Source organism: Periplaneta americana, chromosome 1 (assembly GCF_040183065.1).
Source record: "Periplaneta americana isolate PAMFEO1 chromosome 1, P.americana_PAMFEO1_priV1, whole genome shotgun sequence".
Classification (NCBI taxonomy): Eukaryota; Metazoa; Arthropoda; class Insecta; order Blattodea; family Blattidae; genus Periplaneta; species Periplaneta americana.
The window spans coordinates 64080368-64093598 of NC_091117.1; the positions used below are offsets into that span (position 1 = coordinate 64080368).

At 33.1% G+C, this 13231-nt stretch overlaps 1 protein-coding gene across 4 annotated transcripts in view; it reads left to right on the forward strand.

Annotated features, from left to right (window-relative positions):
- Nucleotides 1–13231, forward strand: part of Exn (Ephexin) — a 467843-nt gene that overhangs the window by 213164 nt on the left and 241448 nt on the right. For all 4 annotated transcript variants that reach the window (XM_069821311.1, XM_069821340.1, XM_069821349.1 and 1 more), the window contains exon 4: nucleotides 7576–7625. The gene's annotated coding sequence lies outside the window, so the exon portion shown is untranslated. The remainder of the gene's footprint in view (nucleotides 1–7575; nucleotides 7626–13231) is intronic.

A 13231-nucleotide genomic window follows, 5' to 3' on the forward strand; every position in this document is an offset into this window, starting at 1 on the left:
TAATATCTGTACAGATCTCCGTGTACAAAACTTTGGCACCCATATGCCGTATGGCTCCGTACAGACAAAATTTTCTTTTTCCCATACGATTAATTAAAAAAATTGTAGGTTCCCATATGATGCATAGCCCCGTATGGCCTCCATGACAGCACTGGCCATATTTGATTTTATGCGAGTAGACAAGTAAAGGGACCTTTACATCTGGGGGAACTAGAACATCGAAAACACTGTAGAAGAAGTTAAGCAATATTACGAAAATTTGCTTCAAAACATTCATAGAATGGAAGATGAAAGAGTTCCTAAACTGGTCATGAAATAGCACTCTCTTGGAAGACGAGATCTTGACCGCCCAGAAAAATGACATAAACAAGATAATTAAAAAAATTATTTCCCAGGACAGGTCTAATTTTGGTCCTAAAAGTCATGTGTTCATGATGAAGATGATTTTTTTAGTCGTTTATTTATCGATGCTACTATAGCCAGACAACATTCAAAACATTTCGTTTCTGTTCTGGATTCGCACCTGACGTCATTACTCTACACCAATTAACCGATAACGAGAGGCGTGACAGAAAGGTAGACGATTTTGTATTTTGAGATTAACCTGAAATACGCTAACGTAGTACGAATACAACAATGCTATATTACACTACCTGGAGTAGGGGAGACTGTTGTACCTTTAAACACTTTTCACATTTTATTTTTTTTTTATTTTGGGAAATGAAATTTTAAAAATGAAAAAAATGCTTCAAATAATTATTGAAGATTCTTTTACAACTTCTTGTATGTATTTTTCTGTTTTATAGATCTATTAAGGATGGAGGAAATCAAATGAAGGGATATGTAATGTGTTCAAAGGTACAACAGGTTCATGTACCTTGGAACATACCCTCTTGTAAGTTGAACCATATGGAATATAGGTGAGAATATAGCTGTAAAAACTGACAATCACATTTAAAATATATTTGCCATCATAAACAAGAGCAGGCTTCTCTGATTTACATTTTATTTCCTGGAGGAGCAATAACAGTTTCAACAGCTTTCTTCTTAACTCCAGACTTGTTCCATGGTACAAGATGTTTTGTGTTCAAAGTTACAAGAGGGTACACGTTGGAATAAATCATGGAAATTAAAATATGTTATTACTCACCAGATGATACGGAACACACTCTACTTGATTGATAGTAACAAATACAATATGGTTTCGTGTTAGAAAACATATATCAATGAACGAAATGCTTACTTTTGGTTCTAAAAGAACTTATTTTGTCCACAGAACTCACACTTTGCAATAAATCAAACCGAAACTACAACCAGAGCTACTTAGCGGTTTTCTCTACAATCTATTTTAGTTTGAGTCCTATAGGTAGTAGCAAAAACTAAAAAACAAAAAATGTTCAAAGGTACACTATGCTGAGGGTACAACAGTCTCCCCTAAACCTTACTTCACAAGAGCAGACCTGTACTCTTCAAGAATCTCAAGACAAATTATTTAATCCCCACTCCAGTCTGACTGGTAGAAACAGTCGGTTTCTGCGCACTCTGAAATGTATGCTGCCTGACTATAAGTTATTTAGCGTTGATTGAATTGGTTATAATATTTATTAAGATGAGTCCGAGAATTAGTCTTGTTGTTACCTGATATTCGCCTTACAGTTCAAAACCTTCGGGGGGGGGACCTAACCAGATAATCAGTCCAAGCAGGTATCGAACCCACGCCCAAATGCAGCTCCAGATCAGAAGGCAAACACGCTACCGACTGAGCTACGCCGGTGTCTATGATGAGGAATACGTACTTCGTAATTCTAATTTGTGCATGCAATACTTCGTAATCCTAATTTGTACACATTTTGAGAATCTTACTAGATAAAGGGTCAAATATGTTGTTTCCTGTTTGGTTCACCCTAGCAGTAGTAGGGATAGTACTGAATGGCTAGGGGCGGGTTAGAAACGACCCTTCAGCACGTCGGCTCGACAGTAGCCTATTGTGCACCCCGAATTATGGGATGAATGAGAATAAGGTGTACCAGCCTACCGACCGCATGAAACCCCTCACCCGCTTACCCAATAGACCCATTATACCCCCCGCCTTAAGTTCAGACCGTCAGGATCCATTCCGACAGCCCTTCTAAGGTGTCGAAGTGCCCTCGGAAGCCTTCTTAAGAAATAAATCCTGGCAAAAATATTGGGAAAGGCTTGGAACCCAGAGACGGTTTCGGAGAGGACGTTCCTCCTGCAAGCGGACGAAGACATGCGTCATGACCTGAATATGCCTATGGACTGAGATGATGAAGATCTAAATTATTTTTATACAGGGAAGAGGAAGGAAATTGGACCGTGGTGGCAATGAAAATCCTAACCCGGCATTTGCCGAAGTAAGTGAGGAAAATCACGGAAAAACCACAGTCAGGTTGGTCGGTCCAGAGATTTGAACCGCGGATCTCCCGAATGCTAGACCCGTGCGGAACGCATGCGCTATCTCGCTCGGTTGGTTTACCCTTTGTCGAACAATGTGTTCACACTCTGCCTGAATTATAATTGAGTATGTCAGAATTTTTGTCAATTCTTTTATTTAACAGTAAGAGATTTTTAGCTTGTTTAAGGGAGAAGAGACCAGCTTTTGGGGGGGAGGGAAGAAAAAAAAGAGAGGGAACGTTAACTATTACCTGCGAATGATGTTATATACTAGACAAGAGGACTCTTAAAGGTTAACATACAACAACGATGATAAAAATGTTTAACACGTACTACTTTTGTGGACTTTCAACGTGAAATATTTATGTAGTTTTTAAAAAATGTCCGCTACCATTTCTGTAACATTTTACGCATAACGTTCCTTTTAGCAGGATCGTGCCATGCAATCGGTAACGTATTACTGCTTCCTAGTGGCAGCGGGCCGATGTAACCCACAATATAACATGAAGGATATAAATGAATTAACTTTTAACAATGCAACATTCATATATATTAGAACCTACAATGATCTAAACCCACACAATGACACAACCACCAACCACCTAAACGTTCAGCGAAATTATTGGGATTATACGAATCCCCTGTCGTCTATTTTCAATTGCTAAAGATAAATTCTAAGGCAATAATGTTAAGCAAATAGACTGCTACTAGTACATAATAACCGCACACAAATATTTATTTTCGTAACTATTTCATTACCCAAAATAACTGCACCGAATTTTGACTTTCATTTAAATTCATATGATGCCAGTCAAATACTTGCTTCATCAATATCATTAGTAGTGATTTATTTATTCAATATTTGATCTTTTTCAGTTAATTCTGATACTTGACTTGCGCCATACCACACGTTCATTACAAATACAGTATTGGATATCAACAATACATCGCCATGTAAGTTTCTTCTATTTAACATATCATACAAATCAAATGTTAAATCCGTTAAAAATTGAGTCATCAACTTATTGAATTCAATTACTTCCAGATTGGACGAACAGCATTATCGACAAAAACAAATATACATCATTAATCAACATCAAACAACCCAACGTATAATACATTGGCATTTATAATAAAACCATATAAACTTGAAAAAAAATTCAAATAATTACGTGACACAAACCATGATACATACGTTTCTGAATGGTGGAAATATATATATATATAATTGTGAAACAGAAATAGGAATATAATAAATGTAATTACTGTAATTTTGCAACTCTTTACATTCATAATACTTTTTTATCTTAGTTTTATATTTTATTATTTTTATCACTTTTAAATCATGTCATTTTATTATCTCATATGTGAAGACTTGCATTTATATATATATATATATATATATATATATATATGTAAATCAATATTTTTTGTAATTTATACGTGTATTTTAAAAGTGACAATCAAGGCAGTCATATTGAATGTCAATGTGTATCACAGCAATGTTGGTTTTTAATATGTCTCATTTTGCATGCCACTAAATACTCGTATGTTTTGTATTTGAGTCATTCCACGTCAAATCGCACAAAATTATACAAATTTTGACCTTCATATTTCTAATTGCGTTTATATTTTTTTTACCAACTCTATGGGTCTCATCAACCAACATTTTTATTTCCTCCTAAGTCCACATGCTTTTAAAATATTACATGTTAAAATTCGTTAAAAATGTCGCACAATGCAACATTTAAAGCGTCATATTTCTGACGATATTGATGTTAAAATTTTTTTTAAATTGCATTTAAAAGCTTAAAGTACTGTCTTTTATTAAATATTTACTAACTAATTTTAATATAATTATTTCAAATATTTTTTTATAATTCAATTTTTAAAACATATACATCAATGTGAAATAGCCCTATTAAAAACCTAAAAAAATGCCTACTAGGTGCACTGAAGTATTCTTAATAATTCCAGAAAAAAATCAGAATGGGATCTCCAATAGTTTAATGGAAATTTAATTACTTATGACAGAATGTGTAGCTGTCGGCGCAGCAGCAGTGGACGGGAAGCGTTAAAGCGCGCTAAGAGGTTTATCGGCGCTGGATAATTGACTGAACGTTGCAACATTACACCCAGTACGGATCAAGTTACTCGAGGAAACACTGCTAATTTACTTATTATGATGTCTTCAAATAATTGTTCATTATGCTTTTCAAATGTTTCTTTTCATTCACATTTTAAATTTTCATTCGCCTACCTTCTTTCTTGAAAGAAAATTGTTTTACTAAATCTTCAGTTTTTGACAACGGAATGAAAGAATATAATTTTAATGTACCAGTTATTGGTTTTAGATTATGGTATCTGGCCTGCAAATTTTCAGTGTGGTTTTTGTGTTTATTGAATGGACAAAATATAAATGACACGTTAGAAATGTTTTTTGTGACTAATCAAACAGTTCTTTTTTGTGTTGTTATAGGATCTTGTATAGCCTAACTCTCGTGGCAAGTCTTTTAACAGTATCTCCAATGCCAACACATGGACCTTTACCATGCGACATTGCAAAGAAGTGTCATTCAGCACTAATTCCATAATCGTCTTCATGTAAGCAATTATTTTTTTAATTTTTGTGAACTTGATCCATTGGAAAAGTAGATGATTTTTTTCATATCGTTGAATTCTTGCTTTAAGAAATTGATTGCTTAGGATTGAAAAAAGTGAAAGGGATCGGTGTCATGTTTCATGGTTTCTGAGATGACGTTACTTTTGTAACGAATTTCTGTATCTCCTTTGAAATATACTAGGAAAGGATTTATTTACTTATTTATTTATTTATTTAAATATACAGAATAAAGAATATAATTACAAATAAGAGAAATAGAAATAAAATAATACAATCAATATAAAAAAGGAGATGCAGTAGTATTAACAAAATTTGAAACCGAATGAGCAGCGCTCGTGTTCGGTCACAGTTCAGATATAATATTAATAGGCCTATAAGAGAATATAAAATAAAATAAAGTAGGAAGTAAAATTAAAATTGTACTGTATTGTGGCTTGGCATATGTTCCAATGCACACCTTGTATTGAATCTTGTATTACAAATGAATAATTTTCAGAAAAGTCTGCAATAATTATGTAATTTTCAGGTTGTACTTTCTTTGCATTCTGTCAAAAATAAAATATGGCTGACTTTTGAATGGATGATGATGCATCTTCTACATGAAAAACTTAACATGCTAGGGAGCCTTTTACTTTTGAAACTTTTCACGGGGGTATCGTTTTGTTGTATCTTTCTTTTCTTGATAGGGGATTCTATTGACGTCAAACTCTTGTTTAATTCCTCAATATTACTTATTTCTAGCACTGTATCCATAGAACTTCTAGAAGAAATACTGGGATAATCACTTTCTCTGTCCGCACTTTCATTTGATTCATGTTTATTAATATCACAAGAACTACCGGCTTCACATATAATTTCACCTGACCTATGCGGAAATTGATTGATTTTTACGGAACAAATCACATATTTGCACACTCAAAGACTCCTTTAAATTGAGCTTTATCAATAAGTCGCGACTTACGCGTCTTAGTGTACTTTTCTTTTTAAAAGCGTGATTAGGAAGGTAAATGGATTTAAACACTTGTTATATATTACGCGATCTTTACCATCACTCATGTTGTATAGAAGTCACGTCACTGCGCGAAATTCAAACCCAAACTGATTATTTTTCTCTCATGCCATCTGTTTACTGCCATAAAGTTTACTGCCTTACCCAGGCTTGCTATCATCAAACACTTGGCTATATTACAGTATAAACTGTGAAGGGCTTCCCCCTGAGCTGACAATAATAAAATAATTTTAGATAAGATATTTACTGTTCCTTAAGGTATTAATCATTTGATGATTAGTATGGTGACATCAGATGCAACGGGAAATTTCCACGGGCAGCCTTCTAGCCTATGGCTGCAAGCAGTTCATTAGCTGGGCATCGCGAGCGCGTGCATGCCTCCGGAAAATTAATTGTTACAAATGTATGGGTGCCGATCTCATATTTATAAATGTAATAGTTTACAGATAATACATCAGCGAATAAGTCTATATTTTTTCAGATTTTTTTAACTTGGCTATTTAATATAGTAATTTTGCTTTGAAAAAGAAATAATTAAAAAAATAGGCCAAATTTTAAATTTATTAGTGATAGGCCTAAAGTAATAAAAAGTGTTATATTTAGTCTTTCAAATGCGCCAAACCGCAAATCTCAATTATTTGTAGACACAAAGTTCCAAGCGAGTTTATGTAACAGTGCGCGCATAATTTGCGTAACTTCAAATATTCATAACTACACAAATAATTAATAATTGTGAAAATAAAAAAATACGGGTCTCCTTATTTGATGTCTGGAATTCATGAAAAAAAAATTCGACCATTTCCGAGAAGGTCGTGTTTTATTGCTGTGCGATTTGACGTGGAATGACTCATTTGTAGATATTATGTAGAGAGCACTGATATTGCTGAAATGTACTTCGTATCTGATGATGTTGGCGTAGACCAACGAAAACGTTCATACGTCTTTTAAATATGTAATGTAAAGGTGTAGCACCTTAAACATATGCTGTGAAGTCAGTGACTGAAATAAATACTTTTAAGATGCTAAGAAAAGGTTAAAAAGCCAGATCCTATTTCCTAACAAAAAAAAATGCTTTACCATCTCAATTTAAAAAAGACTGGGTTTACACTCACCATATCGAAGCACAGCCAGAGAAGACGTTTCCAATGATTCGTCCTAGAAAAAAAAAAAAGAAAAAAAACATGAAGAAATATAATTATGTAGGCCTAACTATCAGAGTAAGATGTTGCTAGAAAAGAATATTAAGAATGAAGATAATCAAGAAAAAAAAACTGCGACTTAAATTTTGCCAAGGGAGATCCTTAAATATCTAAAGGTAATTCCTGAGAGAACAATTCAAAGTAGGAATATCGCCTTTCCTTCTCTATTTCAATTTTCGCAGTAAAATTTTTTTTGTCAGCTGATGTAAGAACTTCAAACATTATCTGACACGATAAAATTTTTAATAACTACTTAAATCGGAAGTAAATGTTGCATGTAATTTTGTTGCTTATGAACTCAAATTTAACTGCAGCATCTTTAATTCCAGGTGCTGAGAGAGTCCGCCTTCGAATTGCAAGGATTCACCTTCACTTTAAGGTAAGTCACCAATACATAATAGAGAAATAGAGAAGATTTCAACGGTGTCACATCTGTTTGTATTCCAACATTACTCAGTGCTCCGAAATTGAATGGAATTTAATAATACTCGTACTATTACAGTGCATTTATTTTGCTTGGGCTCGCTACTATACGGAATGTGGTAGCGGCAGTTACGTTAGCATAAGCCAAGTAGGCAAGCAGCGTTAAAACGGTATGACGCACGCCAATTGTTTTGAGAGACATGTGCAGTGCCGTTTTAGTTCTCTGTTAGTGTCTACTGTTTGCGACATGATTCTGAGATTTACTGCCAGACAAAAATTCATTTGTTGTAACTTTTTAAAAAACGAATGTAACTTTTCGTTTTGAAAAATGGAATTTTAAAATATTACATTTGTTCGGACCAAATTTCTGCACATCTAAAGGACAAAACTAAAATTCTTTCAATAGTTTATTATCATAATACACTGTTCTTTTAAATTGACTGAGCATATTGGGAATTAAATCAATGGCTTTCCCAAAACGCGCTATAAAATGTTTCAAATCAAATAATTTGTATCTCGAAAAGAGAACAAAAACGAGCAAAATTACATTACACTTTTTGCTTTGAAATACTCAAAGAATAACCCCCTGAAATTAATGACATTACTTTTGGTTCATCCAGTGTATTCAGCTAGATCTCACCCTAAGGAATTCAGTAGTTCTATAATCTCATTATTTAATAATTGTGACTTATCATACATTACCTCTGAGGTATTTATCATAAAAACATTTAAAATTATGCGTACATTAAATTATCATAACATTTCAATACTTCAGCGTTTCTGTACTATTTTTAAGACACTACGAGTAGATATACCTTCAGCAATACATGATGAAAGTAACATTTTCAACTAAATTTTCAGTCGTGCTATTAGTTATACGACTAACATTGCATGCGGATTTTTCAACGCATAGTCGCCATTAAGTAAAATTTCCTTTCGCTTTTCTGAACTTATAACTTGAGTTATGATTAAATTTTGGAAATTATGCAGCAGTTTCCGCGGTAATGTCACAACAATATCAGTGTAGTGTTGTTACAGTGTAACCATGGAATTCTAGTTTTAAATAAATAGCCTATACCTCTCTTGAGCATTTCTTTAATTTATCGTTTTCCTAGCCAATTTCATCACACAGGTTGAACATCTTTTGCAAATTAGACAATTCATTGCATGGCCATTATCGACTGAGTAGATTCTGTACTGGAGATTTCTCTGTAGTCATGTTTACTTACTTAGTCAATCCTTTTGTACGACTTCCACAAGGTGTACTGGTGTGGTCAATGTTTGTTGTGGATATTTAGTGTCGGACACTGTGACCTGAAATAAATATAATTAAATCTAATTAACTAAACATATAATAATCTATACAATAGAAACAGTGAATGAATAAAATAGGCAGCAATAAATTAAAATAGTGAAGGAATAAAATAGACTGAAGTAAAATAAACAATGACTGAAGAAATTAGACAAAATTATCTAAAATATGTAATGAATTAATATAATTAGACTAAAATAAAATAATGAACGATTAAATTATATTCTATGAGTATTGAACTGAAATAAAATAAAACAGTGAGTGAATAAATTATGTTAAAACAGTAAAAGAATAATTTATTTTAAAACAGCTTATTTGTATTCTGATGGTGTGGTAGTGAAGACCTGATGTTCTTAACCCCGCCGGATGAAATAAATAAATAAATAAATAAATTATTTTAAAACATTAAAAGAATAAATTATTTTAAAACAGTAAAAGAATAAATTACACTCAAACAAAATAGAATACTAAAATAGACAAAAAAATTAAATAATCTTTAAAATGTTATGTTTTATTTAACGACGCTCGCAACTGCCAAGATTATATCAGCGACGCCAGAGTGCCGGAATTTTGTCCCGGAAGAGTTCTTTTGTATGCCAGTAAATCTACAGACATGAGCCTGTCGCATTTAAGCACATTTAAATGCCATCGATCTGGCCCGGGATCGAACCCGCAACCTCGGGCATAGAAGGTCAGCGCTATACCAACTGAGCCAACCAGACCGATTAAATAAGTCTAGTAAATTAATAAATTGCATTAAGGCAAATTAAAAAATGTGTGAATTATTAAATTAGGCTAAAATAATGTAAATTAGTGACAAATCAGATTAAATTAAAATAAAATAGAATACTAATATAGACAGAAAAAAATTAACAAGTCTAGAGAATTAATAAATTGCACTGAGACAAATTTTAAAATGTGTGAATTATTAAATTAGGCTAAAATAATATAAATTAGTGATAAATCGGATTAAATTAAAATAAAATAGAATACTAAAATACACAGAAAAAAATTAAACATGTCTAGTGAACTAATAAATTGCACTAAGGCAAATTAAAAAATGTGCGAATTATTAAATTAGGCTAAAATAATATAAATTAGTGATAAATAAGATTGAATTAAAATAAAATAGTTAATTAATAAAATAAATTAAAATAAAATATAGGCTACGGCCGGCACTGGGTTTCCCCTTCTCCCTTCCTCATCATCTTCCTCACCCATTCCCGACACTACACTTACATGTATAACTCGCCCTAGTACATGGCATACCTCTTCACAGATTCACATCATTAATAAAATATATTAAAATAAAATTAAACAGTGAAATGAAGGGATGAGAATGATGTATTCCTAAGCCACAAAGTCAAACTTTCACAGGAGAGTTTATTAAAAGTGTACAAGTAGCCTCCCCATATAAGTAAGAAATTAACTTGCACAAGAATGAATAATTAATCATTAAAGTAGACTCTAAACCGATATTTGTGAAATTGGAACGAAGTAATGAATTAAAAAGGGAATATAGAAATATGGTAATGAATAAAGCTAACTAAAACACTGAAATAAAATGTATAAATAATGGAAATTAACGGAAATTGAAACAAATATAAAATATGGAAATGAAGTAATGATAAGTAAAAAGGAATTAAACTGACGAATAAATTAGTGAGTAATTAAAAGTAAAACTAACAATAAACTAATTAACAAATATAATTAATATGGAACATAAAATAATAGTTTATATAGAAAACTTTTTAAGAGGTTAGGTATACCTTACAGCAGTAAAATTTTGGAAATATTCAACATTTTTTCCTCCATTATTGTATCTTGTACAATAATGAAAATTAGTATATGTAAGACACTGTCCTCCTGTTATATAAAAAAAAATATTTTTACAATAATTTAAAAAAATTATTTAGATTTTTTCCTTCAAAATTCAGTTCACTGTGCAGTGATGAAGCGTTTCCCACATACAGTAAGTCAAATACTATCCAACATTCTGTGATGAAGTTTTTTGTGTGTATTTATGTATGTCATATCTACAATATGATGCAAGACCACTTCTCTACCTTTGATAGATTGTCTGATAAAAAATAAATTCATTTTTAAAAATGGTCAAATATCAGTATTTTCTTCTAACACAAAATAAAAAAAAGTATTATTTATTAAGGACTGTAGTTGAAAGAGGATGATATTGTAAACATGAATTTCACGAATAAAATGAAAGAGAGAGATCATGAAAAAGTTAAGTTTATGAGTTGTGAGGGAAACGCTTCATCACTGCACAGTGAACTGACAACATTTTGAGTTTTTTAAAAAATATATAAATAATTTTTTTAAATCCTAAAAATATTTTTTTCATATACCAGTAGCAGAAGGACAGTGTTTTACACATACCAATTTTCATTATTTTACAAGATACAGTAATGGAGAAAAAAATGTTGAATATTTCTAAAACTTTTACTGCTGTAAGCTGTACCTAACCCCTTAAGAAATGAAATAATGTAATACAAAATTTGGCAATTTTAATTAATCATGTTTAATTTAACGACGCTCGCAACTGCCGAGGTTATATCAGCGTCGCCGGTGTGCCGGAATTTTGTCATGCAGGAGTTTTTTACATGCCAGTAAATCTACTGACTTGAGCCTGTCGCTTTTAAGCACACTTAAATGCCATCGACTTGGGCCGGGATCGAACTCGCAATCTCGAGCACAGAAGGCCAGCACTATACCGACTGCGCTATCCAGGCCAACAAAATTTGGCAATAAAGTAATAACTGAAGTAAAATAAAACTTCGAATTATAATATGAATATGTAAGCTTCATCTTGAGCATTTCGAGACTTAAGAATGATCTACGTTTCTTCTGCTCTGAAATGCACTAAACCAATGAGCCATAATCATCGAGACCATTACGTAATGTCTCACACTATTACAAAAGAATGAGGTCATGGTTCCATGTTGCAGACGATTATCCAGCCTCAAGTAATTTATCATTTTCAACATTATCCTTGAAAAAGTTGTCGTTTTTGTTATACTGGACAGAAGGAATGTAATAATCGGCGAGTTGGTACTTCTGTATGAATGAAATTCACAGGTATGCGCGTAAATGACGGGGTCATATCTGCAATGTGGGACATATTGTTACTGCATCTGCCGCTTGATTAACGACAATTTAGCACTGGCTTCTAAGTCAAATATTTGCGTGTAATAATGAATGCTTAGGAAAGCAAATAACGCTGCGGTATTACAGAGTAATAAATCACTTTTATTGCAAGTCAGGATCTACAATAGCTGTGCCAATCTGCATGTGTTGCATGTAGTATCCGGTGCTATGAAACAGAGGGTCTAGAACAGGCCTGCACAAGGTTTGCGCTCTCCGAGCCGGCTCACAGCTCATGAGCGGAATGCAGATATTAGCTGCGCTCCGTATAAGAGTGGACTGGAGGAAGAGATGATCTCGTACAAAATATACACAAAAGGAAGTACTATTACGAGTGTTTATGAAATGAATTCCCGTTCAGTGTTTGCAAAATTATCTTGGACTATTATTAATTAATAAAGAAATATTTATTTTACAGAAATAATAGAAATTCTATAGATACTTAAATGTACAACATAATTTTGTTATATTTCTATTTATCAGTATATCAAAACGAGGTTTTATGCTGTTGGCAGCTCATAGGAACAGTAGCCTACTGATCGTAATGAAACATCAGTTACAGAAGTTCGATGTCTGCCTTTATTAAAGTTGATTATAGAAAACAGTTGCTCACAAATATAAATGTTGAGCACAAACATAGCAATCACTTTCACAACCAGCCTGTGTAGTCGTGGATATTATTGCTAATGTTTAGTCTTGTAAAACTCAACCAGGCTAGTAGTATTATTCAAACGATCTTTAGCCCTTAGGCCACATTGAAGATCAATAAGTTCGAGCTGTAAATCTTTAAATGTTAAATGTTATGTTCTGTCTTTTAGATTCCTCCATACTGTACTGTAGCAGTAGGTAAGCAACATAAAACAGTTACTGAGAATAGGCCTACACACTGCACTCCACTAGATAACTGAGTGGTCGTTTCCCTCTCCTCTACCTATAGCAAGTCTATGTCATTCTGACGTATCTTCCTCTCCGTTTCGGCGAGCGGTAAATACGGCTCTCCGGCTCCGAAGGAGCGCGCGCGCTCGTTGAGCGCTGTTTGTGCAGGTATGGTCTAGAACAAACCTGTCCAAACGGTGCTCGTTGAAGGCGAG